We start from the raw sequence: 14,495 nt of genomic DNA on the forward strand, positions 1-14,495 counted from the left end.
TCAGCCTTCTTGGTGTACTTCTCCCCTCACTCCTACGACAAGTCAATCTTCTCCTATCATGTCCACCTCCACCTTCTCTTTACCTGACCCCTCCCTTGTTTACAGCAACCTCCTGCCACCTCCACGGAGACCGCCTCCACTGCTCGGCCCGTCAACCAAGGATCAGCAAACGTCGCCACAGACTTACCGCAACATCCGCCTCTGAGCTGTGTCATTCGGGGCATTGATCCTGCCATTCCTGAGCAGGACATCCTGACAGAACTTCAACAGGCAGGCATCCCGGCTCGTCGTGCGATCCGCATCTTCAACCATCATGGCCAAACATTCATGATCCGTCTTCAACTCACATCTGACGTCGACGTAGAACATCTCATCGCCACTGGTGTTTGTTTCCGCCGACGAACCTACCGTGCTGAGCACCCTCGCTCCCCCCCCGTCCTGACCTCTCCTCTTCTCCTACTTCTCCTCCTAGCCCTCCACTTTCCCCACCACCCACCCCACCCCCGCAAGCTATTTACCTACCCCCTCCACCACCCAATTGCTTCCTACTGCCCCTTTCGATATTGGACCTTCTTCGCCTACTTGCCACCTCCATCACTAATATAACCACGACGCTCTCTTACCTCTTGTCCCAACATTACCCTACACCCTACTCCAACTTCACCCCGCACCTCCCTCCAGTACCAACTCACTAATTGTACATATTTGTAACTTTATGTAATAACTCATCCTTTTCGATTGCGCACCCGACATACGCCATATGTAAATTAAGTTTCGTCCTTTTTCTCTCTTGTTCGTAGGAGTCGGCTTGGGCGGGGTGCTTTGCAGGTCTTCCCTGGGTCCCGGCTTGTTGTCGCGGTTCCTTGCGCCAGTTCAATATTTTTCTTCCTCACCCTGGTATGTGCAAGACATACCACCACTTTCGACTTTTATTTCTCTGAACTTTCTCCCTTACCTATGGCCAAAGAGCTACCCGTTTAGCTGACGGCCCGCCCACTCCTCTTAGAGGAGTGGGAATGAAATAACTCTCTTGATTGATTGATTGATTGATTGATTGATTGATTGATTGATTGATTGATTGATTGATTGATTGATTGATTGATTGATTGGTTGATTGATTGATTGATTGATTGATTGATTGATTGATTGATTGATTGATTGATTGATTGATTGATTGATTGATTGATTGATTGATTGATTGATTGATTGATTGATTGATTGATTGATTGATTGGTGGCTGAGGAGGAAATACTTTCTAATGTTATAAGCCATTCTGAAACCAGTATCTTTCATCCTAATGTGAGGACACAAAAACGCAGAGGTCTGAAAGGACGTTTTATAGAACGACGTCAATTTGGAGAGTTATAGATTTAATTCCTTTGTAATCAAGCAACAATTACGGTGTGTACAAGGGCAAGGTTTGTTTCTTTGTTTCTTCCTTTTTAATTTTTGGCCAACAACATGGTTATCAAAACCGCAATTGCTGTGTCTTCTGCAATTATCTCCATTTCTGGTTTCCTAATAGTGTTTCTCCAATTAATAGGCTGTATTGACACGAAAGTGTTAGGCTTATGTTTCGAATTTCACGTTTCACTTTCTCTTAGGTGTGCGGTTTACCCTACCGTAGGTTCACATTCATGTTAGGGTGTGGTTTTAATCATTCCTCCAACAAACAAGATGTCCGTGCTCAAGAGATCATGTGAGCTTCACGAGCGATAACTTACGGAATGTTGGTGCAAATAGGTTTAGGAGATAGCACACTGTGAATTATCTGTCGTGGTTGGCAAAGTATACATATTTATCTATGAGTATCACAATTTAACAAATTCCGCTGAGGGTAATATTCTGTCAATTTGGCCTATCGTCAAACCGAAGTAACTGTTGAAACGAGCCGGCTGAATGGATGGTATTTTGCTATTTGTAATACGCCACATCGACTCAGAGGACTTATGGCGACAATAGGATAGGAAAGGGCTAAGACGGGGAAAGAAGCTCCCCCTGTGGGCGGGGGCGGTAGAATAACACCCACGGTACCCCCTGCCTGTCGTAAGAGGCGGCTTAAAGGAGCCCCCGGGTCTCTGAACTTGGGAACATGCGTTGGCAATCACGGGGCCCTTAGCTGAGTCCTGGCATTGCGTTCACTTACTTGTGCCAGGTTCCTCACTTTCATCTATTCTCCCTTAGTCGAACTTGTTCTTTTCCTACCCCGATGCTATTAGGTTCTGGGGGCTAGGGAGTCTTTCATTTTCACGTCCCTCGAGGCCCTTGTCTTTCTTTGGCCAATAACTTCAAATTTCGAAGAATCGGACCCCTTCCATGTTTTCCTCTGATTAGTGTTAATAGAGAATGGTTGCCTAGTTGTACGTCCTCTTAAAACAGTAATCACCACCACCATCCGGGAAAGAAGCGACTGTGGAATTAATTAAGGTATAACTCCAGCATGTACTTGGTATATAAATGGGAATCCACGGAAAACCGTCTTCAAAGTTGCCTATAGTGGAGTTCGAAACCACCATCTTCCGCATGCAGAGCCTAAGTTGACGGATTAGATTTCGAGTCAGTCTGGCGGTATAGTTACTACGTCAATAGGATCCGCAGCTGGTCTCAAAGCGAGTGGTAGGTCTTCGAAACCAGGTCGTACCCAGTGGTGCGCTAAGTGGGGAGTGCGAAGAGTAATCTAGGGGGCCGCTTCTAGCATCGGAAGTTCGTATGACGATGCAAACTTCATCTCATTTTTGAACAATTATTGCTGTCCTCAGATTCTTCGTACATTAAGTCAGGCTAGAATCCTATTCACGGAAACCCACTACCTTACTTAAAATTTCACAAGTGCTGACCAGAAAGGGCGGCAATTATACACTAAGCACGGAGATTAGGTGCTATCAAATATGTCAGTAATTACCGCACCGCCCTTTCAGATCCGAACCTACCATCCGTGGCGCAACTTCCACGCATTGTAGATGAATGTTAACAAGCCACTTGGCAACGTTACCGCCACCACCTCGCTAGGCGACGAGAATAGGTTCTTCTTTCTCAACATGAAACTCTAATTTTGAAAACTTTGTTAGCCGTATTAGTTTACCGTGAAGGAATTTCCACATCACCTTTCAGGAGTAATCATGATCTGTGTAGCGATTTACATTTCCGAGTTAGCTCATGCCCTGATTGTGAGGAGCTCGCAAACACATCTCTTGTTCACTTTTGATACCGACGGTAGTTTTGCAAGGTCTAGCGAATCCTCCACCTTTATTTTGAGTAATTACGGCACAACTCTTTATTCTGCTTCATTCTTGAAACTCATCGTATTGTTTTAATTTGTACGAACGCTATCACCTGATCATCACCCGGGAACTTGAGTCTCCAAAAACTGAAAAGTAATACAATGTAAATTATTATTAGTATTATTATTATTATAGCCCATCTGGTGGCCATGGTTATTAAGGTTTGAAGTCTCTACGGTCTGACACCGTGGTTAGCCGGTTCGAGTCCCGTTGGTCGAAGAGATTCTCTACAGGAATAATAATAATAATAATAATAATAATAATAATAATAATAATAATAATAATAATAACAATAATAATAACTGGTTTCCCGTCCCATTAACATCATTTGCTGTTTGCTGAGGTGCTGGTAATTCTGTGACGCAGGAGTTTTTTTTACATGCCCGCAAGCCTTCCGACACCAGGCTGACGTATTTGGGCAGTCTCAAACCACCAGGTAGAGCCTTGATCGAACTGGTCAACGTGACCGCGGATCTTCTGAGCTCAAGTTAGCAGGTTTGATCCCAGATTTATCCGGTGGTATTCGAAAGCGCTCTAATACGCCAGCTTGGTAATGACGTACTGCCACAAAAAAAGAAATCTACTGGGACAAAATTCCGGCACACTTCAGGCCCAAAAACTGAAAAGGAATAGGATGTAAAATATTATTGTTAGTATTGTAGCCCATCTGGTGGTCATGGTCGTTGAAGCCGGTTCGAGTCCCGTTGGTCGAAAACATTTTCACCATCAGAATGTTGGCCGGCAGGGTAGGGGAGGTGGTGGTGTACAGTTTATAATCACTAGATTGCGTTCCAAAAGCCTGGAGTAAATTCCAAACCTCTCCGCAGAGCTCATATGGAGTGAAGGTATATGACGCTGTTGATGGTGATTCGTCCGTCGAATGGGGACGTAGCCTTGAGCAGACGCCCTTGATGATATCCGACAGGAGTCGGCTATGTCCCGCCACAGAGTTTCACCCTCTCCCTTCCTACTGTCATATATCACGTCACTCATTTAATCTCATTAACTCCTCTGATGAGGTTGACGTCAGGAAGGGCATCCGGTCGTAAAAACCCGCCAAGACAGATTAATCTTACTTCATACTTGAGCCCGAAAAGAAATGGGACAAGGGTTGGAAAAACAAACAATTCTTCTTATTATTATTATTACTATTATTACAGCCCATCTGGTGGCCATAATCGTTAAGGTGTCAAGTCTATACGGTCTGACTCCGTGGTTAGTGGTTCGAGTCCCGTTGATGGAAAAAATCACCATCACAATGTTGGCCAGCAGATTGCGCGCCAGAAGCCTGGGTTCAATTCTAAGTATCCCCGCGGTATTCATATGGAACGAGGCCATATGGCATTTTTGATGATTCATTCGTTGGCTGGAGATGTTAAACATTGAACAGACCACTGTTATTCGACAGGAGTTGGCTGTGTGCCGACACCAGTTTTCACCCTCTTCCTGCCTCATGCCGCACACACACACACACACACACACACACACACATATATATATATATCTCATCACAAAATGTTGGCCGGCAGGGTAGGGGAGGTGGTGGTATACAATTACTAATCACTAGAACACGTTCCAAAGCGTGGATTAAATTCCAAACCTCTCCGCAGTGCTCATATGGAGTGAGGGCATATGACGCTGTTGATGGTGATTCGTCCGTCCGATGGGTACGTTAAGCCTTGAGCAAACACCTTGCTTCTTCTTGACAGGAGTAGACTATGGGCCGGCACCGAGTTCCACCCTCTCACTTCCTACTATCATATAGCACGTCATTCTTTTCAACTCAATAACTCCTCTGAGATTGACGGTAGGAAGGGCATCCGCACGTAAAAACTCACTAATTTCATTGCCGACCCCGGAGAGGAACAGGACAACGGTTGGGCACCTGTACCGCCTCCGCTTTGTCCAGCACAAATCTTAGGGCTAAATGGGATTTGAACTACGGAACCCAGCGGCGAGAGGCCGGCATACTGCCGCCTGTGTCACGGAGGCTCCATTGTTATTATTATTATTATTATTATTATTATTATTATTATTATTATTATTATTTTATGGCCCTTCCGTTTCTTTATCCGTCACCTTTGTTCCAGCAAGATTTGGACCTCTTGCTTATTCTTCTATCTCTTGTGTCAATAGAGAGAGATACTTCCTCAATCTTCTTTGATCCCTTTCGACACCCTGGTGGGATTGTGGTAGCGAACTGTGTCGCACATGTGGACTTGGCCAGGTTTTACGGCAGGATGCCTTTTCTGACGCCACCCTATGTGGAGGAATGTATTTACTAGGCCTATTGCTGTCAGAAGCAGATCGCCCCCCCCCCCCCCCCCCCAATGTGTGGTGCAAAAATTAATTTTTTATTCCATTTTAGCCACCTGAAACTGGGAATTATTCTTTTTAATGTGCAAACCCTGTTTTCTTTTCAGCTCTTTCCTTTCATTTATTTTATTATTAAGACAAATATTTAGCGAAAATGGGCACAACATGTCGTTCGTCGCGGCTAACCGAATTGTACAGCGCCACAGCAAGTAATGGAGACCCGCGGAGCAATGTGTAGCGTGCTCTGCCACGAAGGGTAACAGGGGTATAATTTTACTAAGGTTACCCGCGTTCGTCAGTCTGACGGTCTCACTCAGTAAATGTGTCTGTTCAGTTCTATCTAGTGTCTGTTACTTCGTTAGTGTGTAACCACGTACCACTTTTTAATCGTAAAATCACGCCGCACTTCTATTTAATTGCAATATATGCGTAATTATTGTTCTGTTGGTGAAAGTTTTATTGTATAGTATTTTTATTACCGCACTTAAGTTAGTAGACTGTCAACTTTTACGTCTCTATCGAAAAAATTCACTCAGAGAGCATCAAAAAGTTTGTTTTTCAATTTTGATGTTTACACCCCCCCGGCTATATCCATTGGACACGGGTACTTTTTGTTGTCTACATATTTTTGTGCCCGCTCACTTTTAATTTCCAATCGCCGCTACTGTCTGCTGTTGTTGGTAGTTTGGTGTACTGTGTCTGTATGAAGGCGGGTGTGCTGAGACAAATACACACATCTAATACACCGACGTAGCGGAACTGACATTTCTTTAAAAGTACACCTAACAGATTATTTTATTGGCACCGAGCTCTATAGCTGCAGTCGCGTAAGTGCGACCAGTGTCCAGTATTCGGGAGATAGTGGGTTCGAACCCTACTGTCGGCAGCCCTGAAGATGGTTTTCCGTGGTTTCCCATTTTCACACCAGGCAAATGCTGTGGCTGTACCTTACTTAAGGCCACGGCCACTTCCTTCCCACTCCTAGCCCCTTCCTGTCCCATCGTCGCCACAAGACTTATCTGAGTCGGTGCGACGTAAAGCAACTTGTAAAAAAAAAAAAAAAAAAAAAAAAAAAAAAAGGCAGTCTGCACAAAGTAGGAGACAATTTTTTTGTTTGCCATGTTAGTTTACCGTGAAGGAATGTCCACATCACCTTTCAGGAGTAATCATGCTTGTTGCTTGTTGTTTTAAGGGGCCTAACATCGAAGGTCATCGGCCCGGAGTAATCATGATCTGTGTAGCAATTTACATTTCCAAGTTAGCTCATACCCTGATTGTAAGCATAGCAAAGCAAAGTCATCTCCGTACAGGCCATGAAAGCTCTTGGAGGAGTGGAAGGTAAAGGCTTCCACCATTGTTAACCTCGGCATGTGATGGGGTAGAGTGGTTACCTCTACGCTCGGCCGCCTTTGCCCCCAGGAGTTAACCGGGTACTCATTTTTGGTGTAGGCTGAGTGGACCTCAGGGCCATATGCACCTCCGGAAGTGGAAATCACGTTTCTTAAATTTTACGACTTCCTGACGGGGATTCGAACCCACGTCCTTGCGGGCGAACCGAGCCCTGATTGTGAGGAGTTCGCAAACACTTCTCTTGTTCACTTTTGATACCGACGGTAGTTTTGCAAGGTCTAGCGAATCCTCCACCTTTCCGCACTTCAACTTAACCTTCCCTCGAAGATTCGGACCTCTACCTCTTTCTCCGATGATCAATGCCAAGACGAACTAAAAATCCAGTTTTTTCTGTTTTGTTAAGAACAAAAGTTACCACTACTACAGACTAAAATAAAATAAAGCACTATTAGATTGAAGATAATGGCAATTACCTGAGTTTCTCACAAAACACTTGTAAAGAGCTCGCGATGTGTTAGAAGACTTGAGGATCTGAACTGAGAGTAGCGCTCGTTATCTCGTCCAGATAAAACATGAGAAATGTTTATCACCTGCGCTCGCACACTTTCAGGGAAGGGCGATAAGCACTGCCGTGACGTGACTTAAATGGAATTTGATACACCTCGCACGGAAATATTGCCACACAGGAAATTAAATTAATTTTACAACATTGGACGAATTAGGAATGATTTATAATAAATGGGAAGATTTCGACACCATGTCAGAGAATTCTTTGTCCCAAATTGAACAACCAAGAGATTCGGAAAAAGTATGATGCTGTAGGCCTACTATGAAATGTTTCTAGTATTTCATAAGGGTTCATCCATAAAATACGTTTGCAAAAATGCCATAAAATGTAACCCGCTCACCCCATTATGACACGTTGTAACAATTCTTAATACACCCCCTCCCCCCCACCTCCACCCATTGTCTGGGAAAACGTAAAACTTAATAAGAGTTAGTGCGAACTTCACAACAAAACTAATGAAAGAATTCTAAGCACATAACCTTAATGCTGGTTTAAATATGAGTTTGAAAAACTTCTTACCGAACTGTAAGGTTATGAAGTTAACTGTAACTACAAGGTTTCATACAGACATTATACGCAATGCATAACGCAAAATAGTGTGAATTTCCTAATGAAAGAAATTGTGAAGATAAATGTACATGCATTTTATTCTTCATACTGTATTTCTATTAGAATTTGCATTTGGCAGACGTGTGTCAAAACTGGTCATAATGTTTTCCAAGAGAGAGGAACGCGAACAACTAATTTTTTTTTTTTTTTTTTTTTTTTTTTTACAGTTTTGGTTTACGTCGCAGCTAACCGCACGGCCACTTGCTCGATACTGAAGAAGAGAACGAAGGCAGACTTATTTATATTTAACCCCTCCCCCATTGCACTACATCCCTTGAAGGGCCTTGGCCAACCAAGTGACCGCTGTTCAGCCCGAAGGCCTGCAGATTGCGAGGTGTCGTGTGGTCAGCACGACGAATCCTCTCGGCCGTTATTCTTAGCTTTCGAGACCGGGGCCGCTATCTCACCGTCAGATAGCTTCTCAATTCTAATCACGTTGGTTGAGTGAACCTCGAACCAGGCCTCAGGTCCAGGTAAAAGTCCCTGACCTGGCCGGGAATCGAACCCGGGGCTTCCGGGTGAGAGGCAGGCACGCTATGCCTACACCACGGGGCCAGCTGTTTATTTTTAGCCGGAATAAAAACGTATAGGCCCAATGGAAGGGTCAAAGAAAAAAGGAAAGTTCATTTGGATTTTGCAAATCGGGTAATAATGAAAACAACTGACAAACGTTCTCCCCCTCCCCCTCCAAATTACCGTGCACTTTTGTTACATTCTTGTAAGATCCTGCATTCGAACTAACGTATTTTATGGATGACTTCTGAATAATAGAATTGATCATTCTGATCTCCTAGAGCTCTTAATCGTTCATATCCAACGCGTCGGTCCTAGAAGAAATGTGACATTTCGAACGGAGGCATTTAGAAGATCTGCTCTCGCAATGTCTCCCGTCCACAGCCTATGGTACTATCTACAGCAATGTAGTTCGTCTAACTTACTAACATATTTTAGGGCTGTCTCACAGGTGGCAGACTCCCCGTCATTTGTTTATCTAGACTTTTATTAAATGACTGAGTTCTTGGAAATTTATTCAACATTCCCCTTGATTAATTATTCCAATCCCTAATTCCTCTCCTTCATCGTTCCTACCTTTAAAAGCTTCACTCAAGCTTAGTCGACTACTGTCATTCCACGCCATATCTTTCCACTGAAAGCTTAGAACATATCGCCAAATCGAGCAGCTCGTCTCCTTACTCCCAAGTATTCTTAGCCTAAAGTTTGCAACATTCGCCGGGAATCATCCACTGTAACTTAAAACAATCCTGTAGAATTAAGATCTGAGTTTACGAGTGTGTCCGCTTCAGCCGATTAGACGCGCGGGAAGAACAGGCAACGGAAAAGTTTAGCACAGGGAAGAAGGTAAGTATTATGAAGTTTGAATTCTTCTCTGCGAAGGAAAGCGCTGGTTCCTTTTCAGTAACGAGTCTCCTATCCGAAACATAATTTTGCACGCCGTAATGTCATTTATTTAGCAAAATTTCGATATATTTATCCGTTTCAGGCCAATTCAAATTCAGCTTTTGTGTCTGTCTGTTTGTTTGTTTGTTTGTTTGTTCCACCATCACAGGTAAACGGCTGAATAGATCTCGACCAAACTTCATATTTAAAGTCTACTCATCCAGGAGCAGGTTTCGATATGCATATCATTTAAAGTAAAAATCACTGAATAGATTGGGGATTTATAGGAAGATCAGAAGAGGTTATTTTTCAATTACTCATCCAGGAACAGGGTTCAATGTGCATATCATTTAAAAATCACTGAAGAGATCGGGGTTTATAGGAAGACTTTAAGAGAGTTTTTCAATTTCTCTTACACTATTGATTATATTTCGACCAAACTTCATATTTAGAGTCTTCTCATCCAGGAGCGAGTTTCGACATGCATACAATTCAAAAATCACTGAGTAGACTGGAGTTTTATACCAAGACCAGAAGAGATACATTTTTATCATTTTCTCTTACACTATTGATTATATCTCGACCAAACTTCATATTTAGAGTCAACTCATCCAAGAGCAAGATTGATTATGCATATCATTTAAAATCACTAAAGAGACTGGGGGTTTAAAGGAAGACCAGAAGAGTATTTTTAAATTTTCAGTTACACTATTGATTATATGTAAAATCTGTAGACTATGTGTGAAACGCTCCTTTATTTAAATAACTTTTGTTATGCACGTAATTTCTTTTACTCTTCAAACGACGGAGAAAATTACTATTTGCTAAAGGCTTCGTGCTTTGCAGCCAGTGACGAACACTCTCGCAGACCTGCAGTTATTTAACGGGCCCATAACAGGAGAAAATCAGAGGATGCATCATATTTCTTTCGGCTTTAAACTTATCCTCACCTAATGTATCTTAACACCAAGGTAACATGAGGTAAAACTTTTCCCGCCGTGCGCGTAGAGGCGCGCGGCTGTGAGCTTGCATCCGGGAGATAGTAGGTTCGAATCCCACTATCGGCAGCCCTGAAAATGGTTTTCCGTGGATTCCAATTTTCATACCAGGCAAATGCTGGGGCTGTACCTTAATTAAGGCCACGGCCGCTTCCTTCCAACTCCTAGGCCTTTCCTATCCCATCGTCGCCATAAGACCTATCTGTGTCGGTGCGACGTAAAGCCCATAGCAAAAAAAAAAAAAAAAACTTTTCCCTTTGGTGTCTGTCTTGTTATCTATCTGTTTGTATATTCCTAAAAGGGGAAAACTGCTGGACATATTTCAACCGAACTATACGTATTTGGATTCTACTCACTCAGGATTGTGTTATCAGGTGCACATGATATTATGGTAATCACATGGAGTTGATATTTATAGGAAGATTATTCTCAAATATTTTCGTTAAAATTAGGTCTATCAAAAGACTGTAGGCTATACAACATACGTTTAAGAATATGTCATTTCCGTTCCTTTTTGCCATGTACGTATTTACCTTACGACGGATAATAACGCAGATGATTACGAACAATTGGATTTTTAGTCTAAGTCCCGTGGGCCACGTCGCGCATGTCACTTCAAGGTGGGCAACGGGGAAAACTTACGTTCTCAATGCGATTTCATTTTTGTGTACATAAATATCACACGAGATACGTTCACTTCCTTACATAACACCACTTTATTGCCGCTACGTCTATTCTGTAACAATACACAGTTATACACAACACTGCGCTGTTAAGGGAAACATACTGAAGCAATTTACTATCGATTCTGTCATGTACAGATATCAACAAGTTCTCACACTGGTTATTCACTTCACCATCACACACTCGATTCTGAGAAGTACAGATATCAACAAGTCCGTACACTGGTTATTCATTTTGCCATCACAAAGCATCTCACTCAAGTTGATTCTGACAAATACATAAATCAACTCACTCTAACCCACAATCTACATTTTCTTACTGCACTGCCTTTCTCTATCACTGTTTCACTGACTGACTGACTCTGTCTGACTTTACCACGAAGTCCATCTCTGACTCTTGAGTCCAACACTGACTCCACCACGGAGCCCAACACTGACTGACTCTCGGCCTGTCAGCTCGATATATATACTGTTCGACAAACAGTCTAGAAATATCTACTTCTGGAAATGTGCTGCCAGCACTATAAACGGACAAGACCGACTCCAATCCTCAGACCGTAATATAAAAACAGCATGGCGGCCGAAGTAGTCGGATTGTCGAGATTGGCTAACGTGAAAATATCACGTACATTGGCGGTAATTTAACGTGATAAATGTAACGTCAAAGGGAAAATATTTTTTTTCACGTACGAAAACGCTTCGCCAACGAGTATGCACCACATATAATAAACTAGAATCTCATAAGAAACATATTTTCTACTAGAAAAGAGAACAAGCTGATTATTTAGAAATTTCATTTTGTCAAATGACGTTTTCTTTTATATTTCACTTCGCTGGATAGATGAAAATACGTGATAAAACTGTTAAAATTATATTTATAACATAATTTTGAATGTTTAAAAATAAATTAAGGTGCCAGATTCCTCAATTTATTCGCTCTCATGAGAACTATGAAACATATTTTTTGCCTTAGTTTTGAAGTCGTGGAAAATTTCTTATATTCAATACCAAATGAAAGGGAAGTACACCTGAAATAATAATGTTATTGGCTTTACGTCCCACTAACTGCTTCTTTTACGGTTTCCAGAGACGCCGAAGTATCAGAATTTAGTCCTGCAGTAGTTCTTTTACGTGCCAGTAAATCTACCAACACGACGCTGATGTATTTGAACACTTCCAAATACCACCGGCCTCAGCCAGGATCGAACCTGCCAACTTGGGATCAGAAGGCCAGCGCCTTAACCGTCTGCCAGTGAACGGCCCTGGCAATGCTACCATAATGTTGGCGTATGGCATAGCAACACTTCACACAATGAAGGTAACCTTAGTAATGAAACGTTCAGACACTAAAGGTATAATAAATTTTTACCCATTAAAGAACATGAGTGCAAAATCTCTATTGACTCTAAACACGGATATTTAACCACATGGACGAGTTCCACTTCGGTGTAGTCTGCTTGATAACACATAACCACAACATGAATCGGAAGGTGTTGGTAGTGTAAAACCCTGCGTTACAAACCCAGCTAAGCCAACCAAGTCACTATTTCTTCTGTGTAACAGTATACAGATTGCTCCATCTGTCACACTTACAAGTTTTTTTAATACTCCAAGATCCAACCAAACATTTCCTCAGGCAAGCACAGATTATTGTAAAATACACTTGCATCTAAATCACTCGACTCTTTAAAGCACATAGACATTGACGGAATATCACAATATGAATTATGTTCTATCTAAATAAATATTTTTTGAGGAACACGAATAGTTTCACCGTTTGGAAATAGAGAAAAGTCTTCCATAACCTCAGACTTATTCTCAAAATAATACCGGTATATGCACACTACAGTTTTATCATCGACTCCAACATAATTACGATGTACATACATGCCAACATTACAAAACAAAAAATCAGGAGATTTCGATATGAAAATCAGGAAAAGTCGGGAGGAATCAGGAGATACAATTGCTCAAAACAGCTTATTCTACATGTCTTGCGCAATACAGGAGTTCTATGGTACCGTATATTATAACACTTATTGTCTCAAAACACGACTGTTGTTATATGAGGCTCACGGGAAGTATGTGAGTGAAATGATCGGTCTCTGATAAATCTTCCGAAAATAGTAGAATCAGTCATACACTTAGATGCCATTACTTAGAAAATGCATAGATTAATGTACTGCATCACGCACCCGCACGATTACGAGAAGCGCAATATTAATTTTCTCAAGTAATAAATTAAAACTCGCCCAGAATTGTCTCCAAATGGCTCCTAAAATCACTAGAAAAGTCATTAGTCGTTATCTTTGAAATTCTGTCACTAAATTACTAAAAAAGGACTCCAAATCTAGCGACTAGTCTCTAGAATCGACTAGACTGATGCGAACGAACAGGAACATAGCACGCGAGAACGAGAGATTGACAGTCGATATACGCGTCGCGATACACAGGTTTCAATAAACATCGCACATTCGTGGTCATTTCTCGTATTAATAAACGTGGATATTTTTCATTTCAAAGAGGCCAATGAGCGAAGGACTTTCGGTCACTTGCGTACAAAGCTGAAATTGTGGGATTTGAAAACAAATGTTTAAAGTTCACTAAAATAAGCTAAAATCGGGAGAAATATTAGAATAATCGGGAGGCGAGAAAAACTGTCGAAAATCGGGAGAGTCCCGCCTAAATCGGGAAAGTTGGCAGGTATGGATGTATATTCCTAATCCATTTCTCTCTTAATGTTTTATTCCGAAGAAAACTTAAGAATAGCTGTATGAGAGGCATTGGCATAATTAGACTTAAACCTGGTTCACAACACGATCAAAATAAACACCATTCACACATTACTGCACACGATTACAGATCGTGTGTGTCCACTGACTCATATAAATACACTCGCACACTTATATTCTACAAAGAAACTAACATTTATCGTCAACTTTTATGAAATGACACCGGCTACATACGATAACAACAAACCAAAACAAACCCACATTTCCAACATATCCGGCTACTCGATTCGCCATCTTTGAACGATCGAGGATTGGAGTCGGTCTTGAAACGGTACACACCCGAACATCAATCGATGGACCGACCTCTCGATTGGAGTAGATCAAACTCGAATGTTCGATTACCGTTTATAAACACATGTGGACATGTCCACAACATTCCTAATGTTTCTACATGCATCTGGATAATAAATCATTTGTGCAAGTTACCAGAAACTTCCATATGTATCAGAATGATAGTGGATATCCAATATAAATATTTATATACTAGCTGATGTACCCGT

The 14,495-nt window shown here is 41.9% G+C and overlaps 1 protein-coding gene across 1 annotated transcript in view; it reads right to left on the reverse strand.

Annotated features, from left to right (window-relative positions):
• The window catches only part of LOC136878793 (uncharacterized), a 127,174-nt gene extending 119,638 nt beyond the window's left edge, over positions 1 to 7,536 (reverse strand). The window contains exon 1 of the mRNA XM_067152267.2: positions 7,421 to 7,536. The gene's annotated coding sequence lies outside the window, so the exon portion shown is untranslated. The remainder of the gene's footprint in view (positions 1 to 7,420) is intronic.
• Positions 7,537 to 14,495: the final 6,959 nt, after the last annotated feature.

Source organism: Anabrus simplex, chromosome 8, assembly GCF_040414725.1.
Source record: "Anabrus simplex isolate iqAnaSimp1 chromosome 8, ASM4041472v1, whole genome shotgun sequence".
Lineage (NCBI taxonomy): Eukaryota > Metazoa > Arthropoda > Insecta > Orthoptera > Tettigoniidae > Anabrus > Anabrus simplex.